This window comes from Canis lupus, chromosome 1 (genome assembly GCF_003254725.2).
Source record: "Canis lupus dingo isolate Sandy chromosome 1, ASM325472v2, whole genome shotgun sequence".
Taxonomy (NCBI): domain Eukaryota; kingdom Metazoa; phylum Chordata; class Mammalia; order Carnivora; family Canidae; genus Canis; species Canis lupus.
The window spans coordinates 51748519-51759090 of NC_064243.1; positions in this window are offsets into that span (position 1 = coordinate 51748519).

A 10572-nucleotide genomic window follows, 5' to 3' on the forward strand; every position below is an offset into this window, starting at 1 on the left:
AGGAAATGATGTTCTTTCTTTCGACTGGTGCTGTTCAATGCTGGAGGACAAAGAGGAAAATCAGACACTTGCTCCTGTATTCCTCCCTGTGACTTGGAGAAAACAGGAGCCAGACATGGGAGAAACTGTCTCGCAGCAACACAGAAGGGTCTAGACGGGGCCCAAAGGGGGTAGCATGCCACTGTACGAAGGGGCGAAGAAGGGAACAGAGCTAGCTAGATTCATTTCCTTTTTTGATTCTGGGAGGCTAACTTTCATTTCCCCAAAGTACATGCAGAGTTGGCATGGGAGCCCCCAGACTGACCAGGCCCTGGCAGGAGCTGTGGGCAGAACCGTGAGACTCGGAACTAACATCTGAAAGCTCTGACGGACCGGCTGCGTTCAGCCCCATGGCCACACGCTCCAGGGACGTGGACAGACGTGGACAGACAGCGGGGTCTGTGCCAGGTAGAGGATGGAGTTAGAAGCAGGTGTGATAGGGCTCGTGTGTGTGCCCGCCCACGTGCGTCGCTCTGCACAAGCTCGCATCTGTGTGCGGTGTGTGCGGTCTATACTTTGTTAGAAAGAATAAAAATCATGAAGGCATTTGGAGGTACGTGGGCTGGACATTCAACATTTTTTTTTCTTTTCCTGCTGGGCTACAAACATCCGGAGGAAGTGAATCTCCACTAGCTGATGACCTCATTTCCACTGTTTCTCAACAATGTGCCGAGCCATCAGCAGGAGGCCTACCCAGCCAGGCACACAGGGCGGGGGGGCATGGACTGCAACCCAAGCCTCCCTTGCACCGCTCCATTTGCACCGGGTTCGCCTGCTGACCCCCTCAGCCCTGCACACCTCTCCTTCCATGAGATGCAGCTGGCAAAAATCATCTCAAGGATAAAATGTTGAGGTGCTCATCATTCCCAAATAATAAAGAGCCCAGGTGGACAGGATCCAGCTGATGGGGTGGGGTCATTAATCATGTGCGGAGAGACCAGTACTGTGACAGTGATACAGGTTTCCTGTGATCATGCCATGGAAATTAGTCACCCAACAGAATCAGCAAAACACCTATTATTGATGACGTTTGCCAAATCAGAAATAAATTGAGTGCTTTATCCTGACCCAGTGACAATGATAGATGACTTTTATTAAATCAATAGATCAATTCAAAGCCAATAAGTCAAGACATCCCGAGGTCAATCAAAGCAAAACACCACCACAGGGAGCCCAAAGGTTAGCTCCCTGGAAGAGGAGGGGAGGAGAGGTGTGGGTCTAAACACACCAAGAGAGCCTATGGACGAGCACAAAGTTGAAAAGGACATTCTTTGCCTTTCTCTGCTTATTTGCTCAATTCCAAAGGAAGATAGAAACAGGCCGCACCTGGCGGTTGCCTCTGTGGCACACAAGATGCATAAGACTGTCCGCCATCGGAGCCTGTGGACAGAAATCAGCTGTGTTACAGTACGCTTCACCAGCAAAGGCCTGTGCAATTTCTCTCTCATCCTGCAGGTTGTCCTCAGCTTGGGGTTGGTTTCTTATGAATGACCAAGTCATGAAGTCGAGGCTCCTGGCGGGGTGAGGAGGCCAGGCAGGAGGTGAGAGGGAGAGTGGGAAAGCGCAGGCTGCGGATGTGGGGTACGGATTCCTAGCCGCTCGCAGGCCAGAGCTGCTGGGGGCAGGCTGTAGCTCCCCCGCAGTGGCCCAGGAGAAGACCAGCGTGCACAGGGCGGCAGCCCTTGTTGGTCACCTCCTCTGCTCCGGGTGAGCTGGCGGTGGGGGGGCTGCTCCTCGGAGCTGTGGGCTCAGTCTGCACGAGCAAACACACCTCCATCTGCTCTCACCCACTCACGCACACGAATACACTCTCAGATACAAACAAGCCACTCACACATGGGACACCAGGGCCACCCCCTCCCGACAGCACCTCAGAGAAGGCAGGGAGAGGCTTTAACTGTGTCTTCACCCTCGCCCAACCCTGGCCTGCATAGTAGGCTCAGGTTACAGGCAGAAGATTGAGAAATACGTCATTTTTTTTCATATGAACACTCAGAAAGAGGGACTGTTAGGAGCAGGTGAACAGTGGCAACCCTGAAAGAAAAATAGCAGAACCTGAGAGCCTCCCTTCTGGATGTTACAGAGAAACAGACATGTGCCCAAGACAGGAGCCACCAGGTGATCCTCAAGAAGGAAAAGGAAATACTGTGACAAGTTTTTGCAAAGCCTACATCTGGAGAAGAGAGGGTTTTGAAGTGGGGGCTGAGGGATGCCCAGGTGGCTCAGCAGTCAAGCATCTGCCTTCGGCTCAGGTCGTCATCCCGGGGTCCTGGGATCGAATCCTGCATCGGGCTCCCTGCATGGAGCCTGCTTCTCCCTCTGCCCGTGTCTCTTCCTCTCTCTGTGTCTCTCACGAATAAATAAATAAAATCTAAAAAAAAACAAACAAGCCCTATGAAGTGGGGGCTGGGCTCATCAAGGACAAATTGCACTCGGAAAAAGCTTTCTTGATGGCGTTACAGAAGGCAGAACAGGGAGCAGTGTGGACACGCTGCATTTTATGCTTCTTCAGCAAAGTCTCTCATGAGGGGCCTCACAGATCTGTGTTTGCACAGTTAGTTCAACCGACGTGGGTACGTCTCAGACCGGTGGATCAGTCCTGGAAACAGCAGGGAGACGAAGCCACGCGGTGGAGGACAGGTCCCATCACTGTGGGAGCAAAGGGGTCGTGCCAGAGGAGGGTCTGGGCTTGAACTGTTCCCCGTGTAAGGAGAAACACGCCAAGCAAGCCAGCACTGTGTTTTCTTGGACCCCCGTCATGTTCAGACAACACGTTACTAATGCTACACATAGAGGGGAAGAAGTTGTCCAAATAACACTTTACCAAACCCCATGTCCATAAAAAACAAATCCTTAAAGGACACAGAGTCTGAACCCCAAAAAGTTTACATTCAAATAAAGTCCAGAAAACAAGAATTGCAGAAACAGGAGGAGAATATATATATATATATTCTTTATAGCTGTTTACAAATGTCAAGGAGTCACTGAAATAGCTCAAGCAACTTGGAGTCCTGAAAGAATTCGATTCAAAAGCTCCTTGACGGGGTGTGGGAGGTGTGGGAGGAATGTGGGTTGGTGTCCAGGAGGGAGGCAGGCACACCAAGGACATACTGTAGGCGACAAGCTGGGAGGACCGAGCGGTGGAGGCCCAGGGAGGGGACCGATCTGGGCTGTGACGCACAAGAGCTAGGTTGTACATTGTTTGTATTTTAGGGAGGAGGGAACCCTTGGTGGGGGGCTGTGGAGATCCTCACCAAGATTTTGTAGGTTTTACGTGGAAGGACAAGGGAGACCCGAGCTTCCCAGAAAAGTGGCTGTTTAGCCTGAGAAATGGATGCAGAATAAGGAGACTGGAGGGACCTGTGGACCAAGGTTCTGGGCAGTGGCCTCTCCTGCCTTGTGCCTGGAAGACTGGGAGGAAGCAGAAAGCAGCTTCACTGGCAGGGTGGAGATGGGCTGAATCTGGGAGGCAAAGGAGAGAGAGAGAGAGAGAGAGAGAGAAAGGGGAGAGAGAGAACACAGGCAATCGTGAAGTTACTAACAACCAGGATGCTAGGAATGTGATCGCTGAGAGAAAGAAAGATGTAGCGTGAGGGAAAATTAATCAGGATCTTGGATTTAGATACATTTAGCTTTAAATACTAGTGGATTTCTCTAAGTGCAGATTTCCTACCAGAAAGAAAGAGGAGGAGGAGAAAGAGAAGCAGGAGAAGAAGAAGAAGAAAAAAGTAGGAGAAGAAAAGGAGAAGAATGGCTGGACTTGACCTGAAAGCACGGTGGAACACAACAGCCATAGAAGTACAAGATTCTGGAAGGAGGCAGGCCCACCTAGTCTTGTAGAAAAGATATTGGTGCTAAAGACCCAGCATCAACGGCTGAGGGAAGCCCACCTTGGAGCCAGGAGCCCAGCCACAGAGAGATTTGTGGTCAGTCTCAGTAGAACGATGATTATTGGATTGATACCACCCGGCAAGGGGTCACTATAGAATATCACAGATTTCTTGCTCTTGTCAATTGAACGTTATTTCTAAAGTTATGTATTTTCCCTTCTTTTATGTTTTGGTATTTCGGGGTGGTGGTGGGGGGGAACAACTTTAGATATGCAGAAAAGCTGCAAAGATAGAACCTTTGGTTGTCATGATTCCTTAGTCTCTTCTGCTTTGGGACAGTCTTGTTTCGGGTGGCATGAGAGTTTTGAGGACTACTGGTCAGCTATGTCGTAGAATGTCTCTCAATTGTGTTTGGTTCTGGCGTCCTTCTCATGAATAGACAGCAGTTGGTGGGTTCTAGGGGGAGGGAACCACAGAGATACAGGGTCATCTCATCGTATCTCATCAGGTGCACACTGTCTACAGGACATGGGTGACATCATTAACTGTGGTCACCGGGTCAAGGGCATGGTTAACAGATCTGTCCAGTAGACTGTGACATTTCCCCCCTTCCATGCTCTATTCATATTCTGTTTGGAAGCAGGTCACCAAGTCCAGCCATACTCAAGGGCAGAGGGTTAAGGTGGAGGAGTATCTGTGTAAATTATTTGGAATTCTTCTATAAGGATTATTTCTTTTTGCTCCCATTTAGGTACTTCTTTGGGAATTTTTTTATTTCAACACGGACTCACATGGATTTATTTTAGACTTTGAGCTATAACAGTACTAATTACCTTTTTTGCTCTATTCATTACAGCTTTGGCCACTGAGAGCTTCTTCAGGTTGGCTCCTGTGTCCCTTTGACATTGCCCATCCTTATGTTATGTGAGCTCTTCCTCACTTTCTGCCACTACGAGATGCTCCAGGCTGGTCTTGTGTTTTTCTCTGATCCAGTCCCAGAATGAGTGATTTCTCCAAGAAGCCTTGGTTCCTTTTATTGGAGAATTGCCTTTAGAAACCAAGATCTGGGTCCTGGGTCTATTTGAAGCTACTGGAACATCTCCACTTCTGGGCCCTTTCAGCAGAGCTGAGAAATCTGTGTTTGCACACTAATTCATGTACACGTGTCTCTCTAGTTATTTTATCCACATCTATCTGTATGTATCCTAAGCTAACTGATGGCTTTCCCCCTTTGTGTATCCATAATTTCCCTCTTTTTCCCACCATCCACTATCTGTTTACTTATTTGTTTGACCCCAGCACTCATGTAAAGCTGTTTCAGAATTGTGCTCCTGTATCCTTACTGAACATTCTTATCTATGCTTTTGTGGGGTTGTTTTGTATATTTTTTATTGGAGTCCGATTTGCCAACATATAGTATAACACCCACTGCTCATCCCATCAAGTGCCCCCTTCAGGGTTATCTATGCTTTTGAAGCACAAAATGCTCATGTATTAATACTCACAGTAAAATCTCAGGGGAAAATGTAAAGGCATGTGAAAGTATCAGGATTCATAAAAATACCAATCAGCTAAAATAATCCAAGTAAAAATCCAAGTAAAAATATGAATTTCCATGATACACAAGAGTTTGAAAATAAATAAATGACATAAGTAGAGACTAACAGAGAACAGGCTCACCAGCAATTCACATGAGAGGGGAAAGGAGTGGACATATTTAGTTGACCACAAGCTTGGGATGTGGCCGTGATGGTAAACAAAAACCATGTAGAGAGTCTGCACTGGTGAAAATAGAATATTGTAGTCAAGGCAGGAAAATGCCCCCCAGTCTATGTACAGGTCAGACACCGTCTCTACAGATGCATTTATATCCATCCTAAAACAGGGCATGGGAGGGGGAGCAGGGTCATGCAAGATGGATAACATCACACTCTTAAAATACTAGCAGGGATTAGATGTACCGTGTGCCACTCCAGAGAGAAGAGCTAAGAGTCTGAGAATCATCCCTTAAACGATGGGGCTGTATAAGTGCAGGGCAAACGAATTGCCCCCAACACTCCTGACTTGGGGAGCATCAAACTGAGCCTGGTCCAGATCCAGGACACTGGAGGGAGATGCTGGAGGTCCCACCCCAGAGAAGGCTCCAAGGAAAAGCTGAAAGGACGGACCCACTGGGTTGTTCATGACAACGCTTCTGTGAAAAGTGCAAATAGGATGAGGAACTGAAATGAGGGCAGTCAGGGGTCTGGGAGAGGCCCCATCGAGGAGCAGGAGGAGGATGGGGCTGGGGAGACTCCCAAAGACCAGCTCCCACCTTTGCTTCAGCCCCAGCGCACTGCTGGCTTTGCAGCCATCTCCCTCCCAATGGCGTGCGGCAAAACAGGCCTGGTGAGGACAGCAAAAGGAAGGCAGCATCTGTGTGACTAGAAGGAAGATTTTCAAATAATTGGAGTTGTCCAAAAATAAGACATAATCCCTGATCAAGAGGGGATTTCAAAGAGGCGGGCATGCAACGTTAGCGGAGTGGCCACCGATGACAAAGTAACACTGCTATGCAGTGATTATAGGGACAGGCAAATACTAGGAAGAGAGACCTGGGGTTCTGGTGGGTTCAGAGGCTCCCCAGGAAGTAAATAGGGCTACTCAGAGATGCATGAGCCCTTGAAGCAGTAGCCCAGGTGCAGGCCACAGAGCACCAACACGCATGTGATTTGATGTGGCATCAGCAGTTGCTTTTGTGCATTCATTACACATATATTTTTACTTAACACAAGATAATCTTAAAATTGAGCCAAGAGGCCAGGATGCCAATTCTGACTCAGGCACCAGGAGAGTCACTTGGCTGCTCCGAACCTCGATTTCTCAGTTCACAAAAGGAAGGGAGTGGACCAGGAGATCTCTCAGGCCTCATCCAGCTCTATGTGATTTCAGGAGGACATCCCGTTATTTAAAATGAGACCACCTGGGTGGCTCAGTGGTTTAGCGCCTGCCTTCAGCCCAGGGGAATGATCCTGGAGACCCGGGATCGAGTCCCACATCAGGCTCCCTGTGTGAAGCCTGCTTCTCCCTCTGCCTGTGTCTCTGCCTCTCTCTCTCTCTCTCTCTCTCTGTGTCTCTCATGAATAAATAAATAAAATCTTAAAAAAATAAATAAAAATAAATAAAATGAGACCACCTGAACCGTTTCCTCTCTCCAATGCAAAGAAGCACCCTTTCCAAGCCCGGGTACGGTTTCTTCAATATCTTTGTTGGCAGAAGGAAAGTGGATCACAAAACATCAGCATCTGACGCCCCCCCACCCCCCGGGGAGGCAGTTCCAATAGTGGTGAGGAGGAAACATTTGAATGGCCTCAGAGCTCGCGAATAAAGGAGCCCAAACAGCTCGCATCTATAACCGTACTGCACAACGCGTGCCACGGGGCGACCACGACGTGTGAGAGGTGAGGCCAGACGCTGTGTCTGTGCAAGTTTCGAAAGGGAGACAGCCCCGCGGAGGCTCGTGCTATTTTGGTTTGCACATGGAAAGACATCCTGTCATGGGGTATTATGTTCTGTGTGGGCACCTCGGGGCGCAGGAGCGGGGAGGACTCCCGAGGGATGGAAAGGAAGCCGGGAAGCTGAGAAGCAGGGAGGGAGCTCAGAGGCCAGCGGGTTAGCCCGGAGCCTGGCGCCGCCGGGGAGCTCAGCCAGTGCCGGCTGGGTGGACAGCTTGAACCCCTGGGTAGACTGTGGGGCAGGCAGAGGGGGACGCGCTCAGTGTGCAACGGGGGTGAATAAATACATCTACTGTCCCTGCCTGACACTCACCTACACCTACCTGCAGGTTTGCAAGGCGTTTGTGAAGGGTGTGAGGTCTCACCTGGCCCCCTGCCGTCCTGGGCTTTGGAAGGGCAGACTGTGGAAGTAATTTAAAAGGAAAGAAAAAGGGGGATCCCTGGATGGCTCAGTGGTTTAGCGCCTGCCTTTGGCCCAGGGTGTGATTCTGGAGTCCCAGGATCCAGTTCCTCATGGGGCTCCCAGCATGGAGCCTGCTTCTCCCTCCTCCTGTGTCTCTGCCTCTCTCTCTCTCTCTATGTCTATCATAAATAAATAAATAAATCTTTTAAAAAATAATTATTTATTTATAATATAAATAGATAAATAAATAAATGGAAAGAAAAAGGCTGGGTTTGGGACATTTTGATCATTGTTTGTTAGCAAACTTTTTGGGTTTCTAAGGTGGATAAAAATAATGAATCGAGGGGTGCCGGTGGCTCAGTATGTGAAGCATCTGCCTTCGGCTCAGGTCATGATCTCGGGGTCCTGGGATGGAGCCCCCGGTCCACTGAGTGTGGAGCCTGCTGCTCCTTCTCCCTCTGGCCCACTGCCAGTTCGTGCTCCGTGCTCTCTTGTTCTCTCTCTCTCTCTCAAATAAATAAATAAATCCTTAAAAAATAATGAATTGATAAGGGAGTTGAAAAAGAAAAAGCATGTCCTTCTGAAACTCGAATCATAACATAAGAGGAGGAAAACAGTACAGACAGAAATTTTATTATACAAATTGCCACCTTTAATAAATCTTAACAGAAGAGCAACCCAGGAAAAGAAAACAACAAAACAGTAAAGGGATGTACAGAAATGCTCTGCAAACAAGACAAACGATTCTTGGGTATTTGGAGGATGACCAAATTCAAACACACAGAAGGCATCTTCCCTTCGGGTCTTTAGAAGGCTGAGCCTAGAGGGGAGGCCTTGGCTGGGCACCTCCCAGAGGCCAACAGACCTACTGCTGCATCTCCTCCAGCCTCGATGGTCGCAGGAGCCAGGGTGAGGAGGACGCCGCCAGGTGTGGACTTGAGGTTGCTGAGCCTTTGTGCTCTGCACAAAGATGATGTGCCTCACCAGTGACAGGCAGGATGGACATGGGTATGGACACATGCCAGCACTGGGTAACGACAGGTGAGTGCGTGGGGCACCTGACACTGGAAAGCGTCCCACAGTTTGGTGGCACAGACAGTGCGTCCCCCCAGAGCTCCGTGGTTGAGGTGTGCACTCATCGCCAGCTCGGCCCCCATTGGAAAGGTCTTGCCTCCAACCTCCACACAAGGTCAACCTCCGGATTCAGGGCAAGCCGAGGGGGCTTGATGTAGGTGCTTCCGTCGTGCCGTGATTCTACATGGAAGCGAGGATGCCTCTGTCACCCTGGTTCCATCCACCTGCTTCCCTTTCCAAAGATTTGGCCTGTAAATCGGACACTGGGGAGAGCCCAGGAGTGAAGCTGTAAGAAAGCACTGCTTCTGTAAACTGCTTGTAAATTGCATTTTCTTTGTTAATTTGGGATTAAAAATTCTCATTGCCAATGGACTACTTGAGCCATACTCCCTCCCACAGAGAAGGAAGAAACAAGGCTGCTGGTAGGAGCGCTGTCTTCTCTCTGGCTCCATTTTGCGTCCTTGGCCTTTTCACACTTCCCCACAGAGAATGGAGCTGCAGGGATAATTAAGCCTAAAGATGAAAATTTTATCCTCCCCAAGTGGGAATCTGCTGCAAGCCTAGGGTTGACCTGAAGTTAATTTTGAATGGGAATGTCGTGTTTCAGAGCTTTTATGCTATGATACCACTATATAATATTTCTCCATTGAAATATCAAGTTCTAGAAGTAAGGAATGTCCAAATGCAATTCTTCATTACCGTGTTCCCTAGGATGATTCAATACTTGGGGCCCCTGAACCTTCCAGAGGCACTGACTCATCAGTCAGGGGCCTGGCCTGGGGGTCAGATCTGATTTCCAGTCTTGACTGTATGATGCAACATGATATGGCACAAGACATTTGGCCTCTCGGAGCCTTAGTTCCAGCTCCAAAAATCTAGAAATTCTATGTCTCAACCTTCAGAGACCCGGCCACCTTGTTTTAAAGGTTGTGCATAAAATATGGACACAGGTCATTAGCTATCTCATTAAATATCTGTCAAATGAATGAATGAATGAACAAATGAGTGCCAGTTAGGGCTCCGAAGCCATTTTCTGGAAAACTTTGGAAGAACAATCAAAGGCAAAGTTCAGCAACCAAAAACTGGAGACTTTGATTTACTGTCACCGAAAAGTTGAAAAATCTTAGTAAGAGACACTTGAACCTTTTAAGTATCATCTTGTGGTAATAATGACCTCTCATGCATATTTATGCACTTAGCTTTATAATAACCACTTGAAAGACTAGTTTTTTCTCCCCCCAGGGAATGAAGCTATGTGAAGTGTGACAAAATATTCCAAGTTCAAAGGTCCAAATATGTAAAATACAAAAACGCTGGAATTTCTTCTGCAAGCACAAAGCACCTTAGTGTTTACTGACTCAGGGAGCTCTGGGACACTCGAGGCCTCCTTGAAAGTCGCCAAATGCTTGCGTGCCCCCCGCATTCCTTCTGAGGAACCCCAGCCCGCCTCACTGAAGTGCATGAGGCCTAGCCCGGGTCCAGACAGGTAACCTTTGGAGACAGAGGAAACTGTTGGCCGTTGGGTGTTTCACAAGGAATTCCAAACAGGCTCCACAGCCAGAGTTACTTTGCACAAAACCTTTCTGCTACCGTTACTCAATGTCATTCATTACCCTCCCAAAGTAAAATCATATGACCCCATTTCCTCAGTAAGTTAATTATTTCATTTCTTTGTATGAGGCAAAACACTACTTTTATTGTTAATTAATATGCTAAAATTAGGTTATGCCAT